The sequence below is a fragment of the Physeter macrocephalus genome, chromosome 4 (genome assembly GCF_002837175.3).
Source record: "Physeter macrocephalus isolate SW-GA chromosome 4, ASM283717v5, whole genome shotgun sequence".
In the NCBI taxonomy this organism is placed as follows: domain Eukaryota; kingdom Metazoa; phylum Chordata; class Mammalia; order Artiodactyla; family Physeteridae; genus Physeter; species Physeter macrocephalus.
This window is the reverse complement of record NC_041217.1, coordinates 128,723,534-128,736,853: the sequence shown is the minus strand read 5'-3', so window position 1 is coordinate 128,736,853 and position 13,320 is coordinate 128,723,534. Positions and strand designations below refer to the sequence as shown.

The 13,320-nt window shown below is 42.4% G+C and overlaps 1 protein-coding gene across 15 annotated transcripts in view; it reads right to left on the bottom strand.

Annotated features, from left to right (window-relative positions):
• LOC129392087 (rRNA/tRNA 2'-O-methyltransferase fibrillarin-like protein 1) overlaps positions 1-13,320 on the bottom strand; it is a 76,860-nt gene that overhangs the window by 25,667 nt on the left and 37,873 nt on the right. Inside the window, exon 1 of one of the 15 annotated variants that reach the window (XM_055084555.1) lies at positions 3,453-3,555. The exons of the other annotated variants lie outside the window; for them this stretch is intronic. The gene's annotated coding sequence lies outside the window, so the exon portion shown is untranslated. Of the gene's footprint in view, positions 1-3,452; positions 3,556-13,320 lie in introns of those variants that run through there. 15 annotated transcript variants of the gene reach the window in all.

Genomic DNA, 13,320 nt, shown 5'->3' with positions numbered 1-13,320 from the left:
TCCCATGAAACTTTGATACTACATACACTCTGTATTTGTTTATGTGTTATGTGCTTCTATGACTCTACTTTTCTTTGTATACCTTTTGCTCTAGCCACACTGAATTTGCTATTCCACATTTTACCTTAGTGGTAAAAGGGTTTAAAGGAGTGATTATCTGTTCTCTTAATCCACATTGGCCAGGCATTAAAAGTAGAAATTTCCCTGGGTTAGAGCCACTACCATCATAGGTTTCCATAGTAGAGTGGAGCAGAGATTGATTGTGATGACAGATTCCTGGGAGAAGTAGTGACATTGCAATCAGGGATTGAGATTTTGGCACAGGGCAGGGAATGTACCCTGTTTATCTTTGTATTCCTACTTCCTGATTATGTCCTCTACCATTTGAAAGAGGATATATTAGTCTGCATAGGCTGCTATAACAAATAATGTTATAATGCTTTTTAATGTTTATAATGTTACAATGTTTTATAATGTTTTTGGCAGCTTTCTGAGTTATGTTTAAATTTTGTTGATCAATATATGCACAGATCTAAAAAAAATAATAAAAAAAGTGAAGTGCACAGATCTTAAGGTTCAGTTCAATAGGTTTTACAATCATACACACCCATGTAATTAGCACCTGAAGTTCCAGAAAGTTTCCATACCCTTTTGTTCCTTTCTTCTTTTTTTCCTTTATGATAGCATTTTTTTTTACTTCCTTTCTAATTAAATACCTTTCCTTCTCACTTTCTGATTTCTATCACCAGAGATTAGTTCTGCCTGTTCTTGGATTTCATATAAAAGGAGTCATACCATGTACTATATTATTTTAGGTCTGGTTTCTTTCATTCAACGTGTTTCTAGATTCATTCATGTTTTTGTATGTATCACTAGCTCATTCCTTTTATTGCTGAGTAGTACTCATTTGTATGATTATGTCACAATGTGTTTATCCATTTCCTGTTGATGGATATTTGAGTTGTTTTCCATTTTTTAAGCTATTATTAATACAACTGCTATGAACATTTTCATAGAAGGCTTTTTGTAGACATATCTTTCACTTCTCTGGGGTATATACTGAAGAGCCAAATTGCTGGTCACATGGTAACTTTAATTATTTGAGAAACTGCCAGACTGTTTTCCAAAGCAGCTGCATCATTTTACATTCCCACTGGCAATGTACACAGGTTTCAACTTCTCCATATCTTTGTCAAAACTTGTTATTGTCTGTATTTTTTTAAAAACATTTATTTATTTGGCTGCATTGGGTCTTAGCTGCAGCATGCAAGATCTTCATTGCCGCGTGCAGGATTTTTGTTGTGTCATGCAGGATCTTCAGTTGTGGCATGTGGGATCTTTAGTTGTGGCATGTGGGATCTTTAGTTGCAGCATGTGGGATCTTTAGTTGCAGCATGCGGGATCTAGTTCCCTGATCAGGGATCAAACCCAGGCCCCCTGCATTGGGAGTGCGGAGTCTTAACCACTGGACCACCAGGGAAGTCCCTGTCTGTATTTTTGATTGAAGCCATCCTAGGAGATATGAAATTGTAACTCATTGTGGCTTTGGTTTGCATTTCCCTAATGACTAATGATGTTGAGCATCTTTTCAAGAGCTTATTAGCCATTTGTATGTCTACTTTGGAGAAATGTCTATTGCCTTAGTCAATTCAGACTGCTATAACAGAACACCACAGACTGCGTAGTTTATAAACAACAGAAATTTCTTTCTCATAATTCAGGAAACTGGGAAATTCAAGATCAAGAAACTGGCAGATTCGGTGTCTGGTGAGAGCACACTTCCTGGTTTAGAGAAGGCAGTTGTTTCATGTGTTCTTACGTGGCAGAAGGGGTAAGGGAGCTCTCTGAGGTCTTTTCTACAAGGGCACTAATCCCAGTCATGAGGGCTCTGCTCTCATGACCTAATCACCTCCCAAAGACCCCACCTCCTAATACCACCGCAATGGAGGAGTAGATTTCAACATAATGAATTTTAAGGGGATACAAATATTTAGTCTGTAGCATCTATTCAAATCTGTTGCCCATTTTTAATTGGGCTATTTGTATTTTTATTGAGTCCTAATTGACTTTTAACAGTGGTTGAATTGAATGAAATGAGGAAGTCTGCTGCACCAGGGAAACCTCTTTTAATGGAAACTAACAGAAAATACAGCCTATACCAGCTTAAGTATAACTAGAATTTGTTGTATCACAGAACTGTAAGTTCCTGGGATAGTTTTGGCTTTAAGAATGTCCTGATCCAGTGGGGTAAAAATGACAACAGGATCCCATTTCTCCCTATTCATCTCCTGGCTCTGCTTTTGCTGTGTAACACAGTTCTGGACAGACTTTTCAGTGATAGCACCAATATGGCTCCAGCAGCTCCAGGCGACATTCCCCCAAGTTCAGGTGAACTGGAAGTGAGCACTTGCTTTTCTCCCAGCAGCTTTGGCAAAAAACTAGTTGGTCCTGACTGGCTGCAGATGAATCCCAGTTGCAGTGGCCAGGGGAATAGGTACACTCATAGTTTTAAGAGGAGTCATAGGTTCCATTCCTGAAGCCAGAGTTAGAGCTGACCGAAAGCTCATGGACTGCAAGCAGGGGAGGGGGAGTTCACCAGAGGGAAATTAGACTATGTTTACCAAAAGAAGAGAAAAATGGATGTTGAGATGTCAAAAACAAGCAAATGCCCATTACAGTGCTTCCCAACCATGGTCTGACTGAAAGTTGACATGATTTTATCATAGCAACTAAGCCAGGAGGTGTGGCTACAGGATAAAATATTACTGTTTTTATTATTATTAGGCCGCTCCTTGCAGCTTGCGGGAAGAAAGCACATTCTTTTTTGAAGACGGGGCTGAATTGCAGCCCCTACAGCTGCCACAAGCCCTGACCTCCAACTGGCCATTCTGCTTTTGCCAATATGCACACTCACAGAGGGGAGCTGGCGTGTTGCTGTGCTCCACAGAACTGCTTTGGCTTCTTTCATGATTCCCTTGGATCAACTATCAGTAAGTCATTCTCTTCCTTAGATGCCTTCTCTTTGAAAGATTTCCTCTCCCTGGAAGGCTTCTGCCTCAGTCACTCTAATGACTGGCTCTCTCACCTCCTTCATGTCTCGGCTCACATGTCCCCTTATCAGCGAGTTCTTCTCTGACCATCTCATAAAATAGCAACCCCCTCACAATCCTTATTCCCCTTCCTGGCTTTATTTTTTTCCAAAGCACTTACCATGCATAATTGAAAAAGTGGTTTTCTATATTTATCCTCCATCTTCTTTGATTAGAATATAACTGATGACAGGTCAGGAAATGTTTGCTGCTGTCCCTAGTGCCTACAGAAGTGACTGCACATAGCAAATGCCATTAAATACATGTCAAATGAAAGGAAAGAAAGAGGAAGATAGGAAAAAAGGAAGGAATAAAACTGATATAACCACATGAATCATCTTAAAGTTGGTAGATACCACTAACCTTTCTCTTTCTGATGCAGACTTCACATCTAAGAAGATCATCTAACTTCTCTATGCAAGTCAAGCATATAACCTCTTGCAAGTGAAGAAACTTGCAAAACCGGGTCACTAAAAATTGGAATTTTAAATTAAAGACAGAAAACGTATTTATTAACTGCTTTCTTTTATCAGATACCATGTTACAAGCTTTCGCATACATTATCTCATTACTCCTCCCACTCCCAACAACACACTGAAATAGGTCTTGTCATCCCTATTTTACAGGCAAAGAGACTGAAGTCCAAAGAAGGTACTCAATGTCACATACACAACTGGAAGTATGGAATTTAAATCCAGATTTGTCTGATAGCAACATATAAGAAACAGACTTTTGTGCTAAAACAAGAGGAGAGCAGCCAAATTCCCGAAGCACTTGATAATAAAAATGAGAAAAGAATGAAAGGGTTATATTATAGAGCAGCGGCCCCCAGCCTTTTTGGCACCAGGGACTGGTTTCGTGGAAAACAATTTTTCCATGGACGGGGCGAGGGGATGGTTCAGGCAGTAATGCGAGCGATGGGGAGCAATGGGGAGTGATAGGGAGCGGCAGATGAAGCTTTGCTTGCTTGCTCTGCTCACCTCTTACTGTGTGGCCTGGAGGTTGGGGACCCCAGTAACATAGGATAGAGTAAGGAATCACTTTTACTATGCATGGGCTGCAACGCTCACTATCACAGTTACCCAGCCCAAGAGAGACACCATCTTCTTACAATGGGGGGTATTTTTTTTCTTTATAAAGTCTGTTATGGACTGAATGTTTGTGTTCTCCCTAAATTTATCTGTTGAAGCCCTAATCCCTCAATGTGATGGTATTAGGAGTTAGGGCCTTTGGAAGGTAATTAGTTTTAGTTGAAATCATGAGGGTGGAGACCCCCTGATGGGATTAATGCCCTTATAAAAAGAGGGAGAGTCATCAGTACACTCTCTCCACCATGTGAGGCTACAGTGAGAAGGTGGCTGTCTGCAAGCCAGAAGATGAGCTCTCATCAGTAACCGAATGGGCTGGCACCTTGATCTGGGACTTCTCATCCTTCAGAACTGTGAGAAATAAATTTTCGTTGTTTAAGCCACCCAGTCTATGGTATCTTGTTATAGCAACCCTACCAGACTAAGACAAAGTCTCAGAAACATACAGCCACTAGAACTACCATACGATCCAGCAATCCCACTCCTGGGTATTAATGCAAAGAAAATGAAAACACTAATTTGAAAAGCTATATGCACCCCTATGTTCATTACAGCATTATTTACAATAGCTAAGATATGGAAACAACCTGAGTGCCCATCAATAGATGAATGGATAAAGAAGATGTGGCATACATGTGCAACGGAATATTATTTAATGATAAAAAAGAATGAAATCTTGCCATTTGCAACATGGATGGACCTAGAGGGTATTATGCTAAGTGAAATAAGTCAGACAGAGAAAGACAAACACTGTATGATTTCACTTACAAGCAGAATCTAAAAAACAAAACAAATGAACAAACATAACACAACAGAAACAGATTCTTAGATACAGAGAAAAAACATGTGGTTGCCAGAGGGGTGGGAGGAGAGAAATAGGTGAGGGAGATTAAGAGGTACAAATTTTCAGTTATAAAATAAATGAGTCACGGGTATGAAATGTACAGTATGGGGAATATAGTCAATAATTATGTAATATCATTGTATGGTGATGGATGAAAACTAGACTTATCATGGTGATCATTTTTGAAATGTATAGAAATATCAAATCACTGTGTTGTGTACCGGGAACTAACAGAGTGTTATAGGTTGATTATACTTCAAAAACAAACAGTCCAGGGCTTCCCTGGTGGCGCAGTGGTTGAGAATCTGCCTGCCAACGCAGGGGACACGGGTTCGAGCCCTGGTCCAGGAAGATCCCACATGCCGCGGAGCAACTAAGCCCGTGAGCCACAACTACTGAGCCTGTGCGTCTGGAGCCTGTGCTCTGCAACGGGAGAGGCCGCGACAGTGAGAGGCCCGCGCACCGCGATGAAGAGTGGCTCCCGCTCGCCGCAACTGGAGAAAGCCCTCGCACAGAAACGAAGACCCAACACAGCCAAAAATAAATAAATAAATAAATAAATTTATTAAAAAACAAACAAACAAACAGACCAAAAACTCATAGAAGAGAGCAGATTTGTGGTTACCAGAGGTGGGAGCGTGGGGGGAGGAGGGATTGGATGAAAGTAGTCAAAAAGTACAAACTTCCAGTTATAACATAAATAAGTAGTAAGGATGTCATGTACAACATGCTAAATAAAATGAACACTGCTGTACACTATAAATGAACGTCATTAAGAGAGTAAATGACTCATCATAAAGGAAAAAATTTTTCCTTTTCTTCACAAAGATAAAAATTTTTTTTTTTATTTTTTTAATTTTGTATCTATAGGAGATGATGGAGGTTCACTAAAGTTATTGTGGTAATCATTTCATGATGTGTGTAAGTAAAATCATCATGCTATACACCTTAAACGTACACAGTGCTGTAAAATAAAAAATGGAAGAAAAAAAAGAAAATGGCTTAAGGGAAAAAAAAGAAACATATAGCCACACAGCATCGGAAACTCTCTCTTAGGAGAGAAACCTGTTCTCACAGTAAAATGACAACTAATGAGGGCTTCCCTGGTGGCGCAGTGGTTGAGAGTCCGCCTGCCGGTGCAGGGGACACGGGTTCGTGCCCCGGTCCGGGAAGATCCCACATGCCGCGGAGTGGCTGGGCCCGTGAGCCATGGCCGCTGAGCCTGCGCGTCCGGAGCCTGTGCTCCGCAATGGGAGAGGCCACAACAGTGAGAGGCCCGCGTACCACAAAAAAAAAAAAAAAAAAAAGACAACTAATGAAAATAGAAGGAATGATGGAATTTGCAAATCATCAGTGGAAGCTATAACTAGTAGATGAATATTGGCTAAGGAACAGAATATTTACATAGTTCCCAAAAACCTCCTATAAATCATTTATTAATGACAAAAGAAAAATAGTATCTTTACAGTGGAGAAATCTGGCAGACCCTACTTTAACCAGCAATCCAAGTCAATTTCAGTGGTATTATTAAGACAAACCAATATCATGTGCCTTCTCATATAATGCTCTAAGAAGGACCGAGTACCGCTTCTGTGGAATTCCTGCCGACAAGGTATAACATGAATGTAATCATGAGGCAAGTTAGACAAACCCAAGCTGAAGGACATTCTACTAAATAACTATCCCATATTCTTTAAAAACGTCAAGAGCTTCCCTGGTGGCGCAGTGGTTGCACGTCCGCCTGCCGATGCAGGGGAACCGGGTTCGCGCCCCGGTCTGGGAGGATCCCACATGCCACGGAGCGGCTGGGCCCGTGAGCCATGGCCGCTGAGCCTGCGCGTCCGGAGCCTGTGCTCCGCAACGGGAGAGGCCACAACAGAGGAAAGCCCGCATACCACAAAAAAAAACAACAACAAAAAAACGTCAAGTTAGAGAACATCAAAGAAAGGCTGAGGAACTGTTCCAGATTAAAGAGACATGACAACCAAATGCGACACATGACCTAAGACTGGATGCTGCCCTGGAAAAATAAAACAGCTATAAAGGACATTACTGGGGCAATTAATGAAATTTGCCTAAGGACCATGTATTAGATAACAGTGTTGTATCAATGTTAACTTCTTGTTTTGACCACACTGTTGTGGTTATATAAGAGAATATCTTTTTCTCAGCAAGTATTCTGCAGTGTTTAGGGGTCTCCTAACATATGATATCGCCAATTTACTCTCAAAATTTCAGAAAAAAAAAATCATACCTACATACTATAGAAAAAGAGAGGGGGAGGGGTGGGAAGAGAGAGAGAGAATGATAAGGCAAATGGGCCAAACTGTAAACAATTGGTAATGCTGTGTATAGGGCATACAGATGTTCCAGGTATTATTCGTTCTTCTAAATTTGAAAATACAACAAAATTAAAAATTACAAAATGTGCTTTTAATCTCAAACAAAGACCCTCTCTGGATGTTAATCTGGGGGCTGGTGAAACACTTCAGGTAATTACCATAGATATTTCTTTAAAGCGTTCGAATTATTTTGCAAGTCAAAATAAGAAACTCAGAAGAGCTGCAGAAATGCATAGCACTAATTTCTACTGGAAATGTAATCTACTCTTTTTCTCTAAGTGCTCATCAGCTATTCCTGAGTACTGGTCATTTTGTCAGAAGTGGTGGTTTGCAATGAGTCCTTTTGCAAAACAGAACATTTTATGATTCCAATTTTGTTAATGGAAATAAAATGTATGCAAAGAATAAAGGCTGAAAGAAACAACCATGAATCTAGTCAAAATAATTTCAAATGACTTGGCCTCATTTTCTTAATCTTAATGTTAATTTTTTAAGCATTCATTCCATACAGGAAGCCTGAATAACAGCAGGGTTGTTTCAGGAGAAGACAGTGGGTATTTTTGTTTTATAAAAATACTTAGAAATCGCATGTGGCTACCTGTCTCTTCAGTTTCTTCATTTATCAGTTTTCTAAATTACCTTTTTCCACTCTCTATTTCTCTACATTAGACTGTCCATCAGTGTTTATTGAACACCTTCTAGGTGCTATGCAAATATAAAAGAAGATCGTGACATGGGTCTCTGTGCCAGAAAACACTAGTTGCCTGTTCAACATTTGTTTCTTTCTCAGAAACAGACTACCGTCATTGTTCAGTGAATCAGTGTACTCAGCTAAAAAATATTTCCCTTGCATTTCCTTGCAGATGTGGTGCCCAATGAGATATAAACCGAAGTTGCAAGGTGAGGCTTCCAGAAGAGGTCTTTAAAATTCAACTGGGAGGCCTACTCTTTTCCCTTCATCCTTTCTTCCACCTTGCCTGGAACACAAAAATGATGGCTGGACTTCCAGAAGCCATCTTGTAAACACAAGGATAAGGCTCACACCCTGGGGATGGCAGAGAGAAGAGCTAAAAGAGGCTTGGACCATGATGCTCTCTTAGGGTCCACATTATCAGTTCTGGCCAGCTTTCTCTGGACTCCTTTGAAGTGAGAGAAAAATCAACTTCTATCTTATTGAAGCCACAGTAAAGGATCTCTGCAACCAGCAGTTGAATACAATTTTTAAATTATACAGTCCCTGATTTTAAGAGCCAGTTGAGGAGAAAAAACTAGCACACATAAAACACTTAGAGAACACATGTAGCTGGGTGGTATGTAGTTAGGAGACAGCATAGGTAGAAAGAGGGAGAGCTTTAGAATCAGTTATCCCTGCAGTTCTATCCTCAGCTTAGCATTTTAGGGTGTTTGACTTCGGGCAAATTACCTAATCTTTCTGAAACCTCGGTTTCCTCTTTTATAAAATGAGGATGACAATGATTACCTTGTGTAGTTGTAGAGATAATGGGACTGGCCCTTAATAGGTGCTCAATAAATGATGGTAGTAATTTATAAGCTATACAAACTCACAGCAGGCTGAAATCTATATGGGTTAAAAATGATCAAGAAAGGCTTAGAGGGTTTCCCTGGTGGAGCAGTGGTTAAGAATCCGCCTTCCAGGGGCTTCCCTGGTGGCGTGGCGGTTGCGCGTCCGCCTGCCGATGCAGGGGAACCGGGTTCGCGCCCCGGTCTGGGAGGATCCCACATGCCGCGGAGCGGCTGGGCCCGTGAGCCATGGCCGCTGAGCCTGCGCGTCCTGAGCCTGTCCTCCGCAACGGGAGAGGCCACAGCAGAGGGAGGCCCGCATACCACAAAAAAAAAAAAACAAAAAAGAATCCGCCTTCCAATGCAGGGGACGCGGGTTTGAGCCCCGGTCCAGGAAGATCCCACATGCCGCGGAGCAACTAAGCCCGTGTGCCACAACTACCGAACCTGTGCTCTAGAGCCCGTGAGCCACAACTACTGAGCCTACGAGCCACAACTACTGAAGCCCAAGTGCCTACAGCCCGTGCTCCACAACAACAGAAGCCACCGCAATCAGAAGCCCGCGCACCACAACGAAGAGCAGCCCCCTCTCGCCGCAATGAGAAAAAGCCCGCTCACGGCAACAAAGACCCAACTCAGCCAAAAATAAATAAATAAAAAATAAAAAATGAAAAGAAAGCCTTAAAGAATAAGTTGGATTTTGTTGCCAGTGAAGGACTGAAATGTTCAGGATGGATAAAGGGGAAAGGTATTACACATGGGTACAGGAAAGGCATGGGTAAAGACACAGAGACTGGCTGAATATAACATATTTGAGAATTACAAGGAAATCAATATAACTGGTACCGTAGAGTTAAGGAAAATAGAGCAGCATAGATAGGGTGAGATCAGGGTGGAATAGATGGGATGGGATCAGGCTGAAAGTCAAAGAGAAGATATGTGACTTGCTATGAAAGGGCACAGGAGAATCCGTAAGTTTCATACAAAAAGAATAATCAAAACAGACATAATGAAAGCTCATCACACTAAGGTGCTCAGTTATCCTGAGTGATTTTCTTTTAGAACAAGTGACAGGAAATGAGCCTAAGTGCCAAATGGAAGGCAAGTATCTAACCCAAAAAAGTGGTCATTAATTTAATGGAAACACTGCCTAATAGCAAACATTAATCTAGTTGCTAGAAAGGTGCTGTGAGGTAGCTTGAGTCCACACAAGCTTCGTTCCTGTGGTTTTTGTATAAAATGAAGACTTTTTATAAGACTTTTGGTATTTGGCAAAGGTGTTTTTCACTTTAATCTTTTCAATTTAATCAAGCCAATCATACACAGTATGTTTCTCTGTATAAACCATAAGACACCAGCAGACACTCACCCATTTTGATTCTAACGGTGCCTTTTTCACTATCTCGCTTTAAAAAACTCACTTAGTAATGCGATTGGTTTCCAGCAAATATTTCAGGACTTTCCCAAAGTAAAAATTAAGAGATCCATTAAGCAATCCCTCAACTCTTTGGCTTTCACAGAGTCACCACATTATACGATAAAGCTAATTATTGTTTTTCCTGTATGTTAGGATGAAAACTGGTAAACTAAACCAGCCAACAGACCTCTTGAAGGCCTGTACCTCCCAGATAAAACCCACCCACAAGTTCCAATCTGAAATTCTTCTCTTCCTTCTCATAAGCTGAAATAGCGTATGTAACAGGAACTACAAACAAATGGTATAAAGCTTGGCTGAGTAATCATGTCTCTGAGATGTCATGGAGAAGGCACGAACTTGGATGAGAAGACCTGATCTTGAGTCCTGACTGTACAAGTAAGAAGACTGGAGAAGTTGGGGAACTCAGATTTTCTAAACCTCAGGTGGGTCTCCTGTAACATAAGGATTATAACCCCTTTCTACTTTAAGAAGTCCTTCCTTGGGAGGATAGCATAAAATAATGTGTAAAAGTGATCTGTAAGGCTTAAAGAATTGTAAGAGTGTAATATTTTTAGTAGACACTGAGGGTGCCTACCCACTATGTTCCTGTCTGTGGGGAACATCCCCATCACACGCTTCCAAAAGGTGGACCCAAGCAGTCATATCTGAATAATCATAACAATGATAATTTTAAAACAAGAGCTACAGTTTAGAATGATGAATAACTTCTAGAGATGGACAATGGTAGTGGTTGTACAACCTGTGTGTATTCGGGAATTCCCTGGCGGTCCAGTGGTCAGGGATCCGCGCTTTCACTGCTGTGACTGCAGTTAGATCCCTGGTCGGGGAACTAAGATCCCACAAGCCGTGTGGTGTGGCCAGAAAAAAAAAAAAAACACAAGAAAAAGGTGTATGTACTTAATGCCACTGAATTGAACTGTACACTTAAAAATGGTTAAAATGGTAAATTTCATGTTATATATATTTTTCCACAAAACAAATTGAAAAAAAAACAACTAAGAACTAACACATATTGAGGACTTAGTGTCTTTCTTATAATCATTAACAGGGCTTCCCTGGTGGCGCAGTGGTTGCGCGTCCGCCTGCCGATGCAGGGGAACCGGGTTCGCGCCCCGGTCTGGGAAGATCCCACGTGCCGCGGAGCGGCTGGGCCCGTGAGCCATGGCCGCTGAGCCTGCGCGTCCGGAGCCTGTGCCCCGCAACGGGAGAGGCCGCAACAGAGGGAGGCCCCCATACCACCAAAAAAAAAAAAATCATTAACAAGGATTATTTTATTTCATCCTCGCAATAACCTCTTGCAGTAGGTGCCAGTGTACCCTCATTTTACAGAGGAACGAACACAGACACAGAAAATCTAAGTAACTACCGCAAGTTTACACGGCTAGTAAGTGGTAGAGCTCTGTTTGAATCTGGACAGACGCCAGAGCCCTGTCCCCACTACCAATCCCTTCCGCCTCCACCAATCAGAGGAGAGCTCAGGTCACAAAGTCTCAGGAGCTTGGCTTATCAGACTCTTACTCAGGAATCTGGTATAAGAGATACTGAAATTCTGATCAGATAGTGGTTGGCTCTAGACTCTTTTGATAAAAACCTGAGGTCTCTGGCTCCAAGGCAAGTCAAAGGCTCATGTGACCCAAAGTTATAAGGGAACAGGAAACTAGGAGCAGGCAAAGAAGAAAGGCAGTCTAAAGAAAACAAGAGCCCAGTCAGAACGCACGGCGTGCCTCAGGCTGGTGCAACGTCACGCCGGCCTCTGCCGCTGCAGGCTCGCCCCGCAACCGTACCCCTCCCTCCCCCCCGCCTGAGTGAGCCAGAGCCCCCGAATCACCTGCTCCTCAAACCCCGTCCTGTCTGAGCGAAGAGCAGACGCCCTCAGGCAACCTACACACAGAGGCGGGGCCAAATCCAAAGCTGAACCCCAGGAGCTGTGCGAACAAAGAACAGAAAGGGAATCTCTCCCAGCAGCCTCAGAAGCAACGGATTAAAGCTCCACAATCAACTTGATGTACCCTGCATCTGTGGAATACCTGAATAGACAAATAATCATCCCAAATTGAGGAGGTGGACTTTGGGAGCAAGATATATTATTTTTCCCCCTTTTTCTGAGTGTGTATGTGTACGCTTCTGTGTGAGATTTTGTCTGTATAGCTTTGCTTTCACCATTTGTCCTAGGGTTCGGACCGTCCCGTTTTTTGTTTTTTTTTTTTGCGGTACGCGGGCCTCTCACTGTTGTGGCCTCTCCCATTGCGGAGCACAGGCTCCGGACGCGCAGGCTCAGCGGCCATGGCTCACGGGCCCAGCCGCTCCGCGGCACGTGGGATCTTCCCGGACCGGGGCACGAACCCGTGTCCCCTGCATCGGCAGGCAGACTGTCAACCACTGCGCAACCAGGGAAGCCCTAAAATTTTTCTTCTTAATAATTATTTTTTACTTTTTATTTTAATAACTTTATTTTATCCTACTTTATTTATTTATCCTACTTTATTTTATCCTCCCCTTCCTTCCTTCATCCATCCTTCCTTCCTTCCTTCCTTCCTTTCTTTCCTTTCTATTTTTTCTCCCTTTTATTCTGAGCCATGTGGATTAAAGGCTCTTGGTGCTCCAGGCAGGCATCAGGGCTGTGCCTCTGAGGTGGGAGAACCAACTTCAGGTCACTGGTCCACAAGAGACCTCCCAGCTCCACGTAATATCAAATGGTGAAAATCTCCCAGAGATCTCCATCTCAACACCAAGACCCAGCTTCACTCAACGACCAGCAAGCTACAGTGCTGGATACCGTATATATGCCAAATAACTAGCAAGACAGAAACACTGCCCCATCCATTAGCGGAGAGGCTGCCTAAAATCATAGTAAGGCCACAGACACTCCAAAACACACCACCAGACGTGGACCTGCCCACCAGAAAGACAAGATCCAGCCTCATCCACCAGAACACAGGCACTAGTCCCCTCCACCAGGAAACCTACTCAATCCACTGAACCAACCTTAGCCACTGGG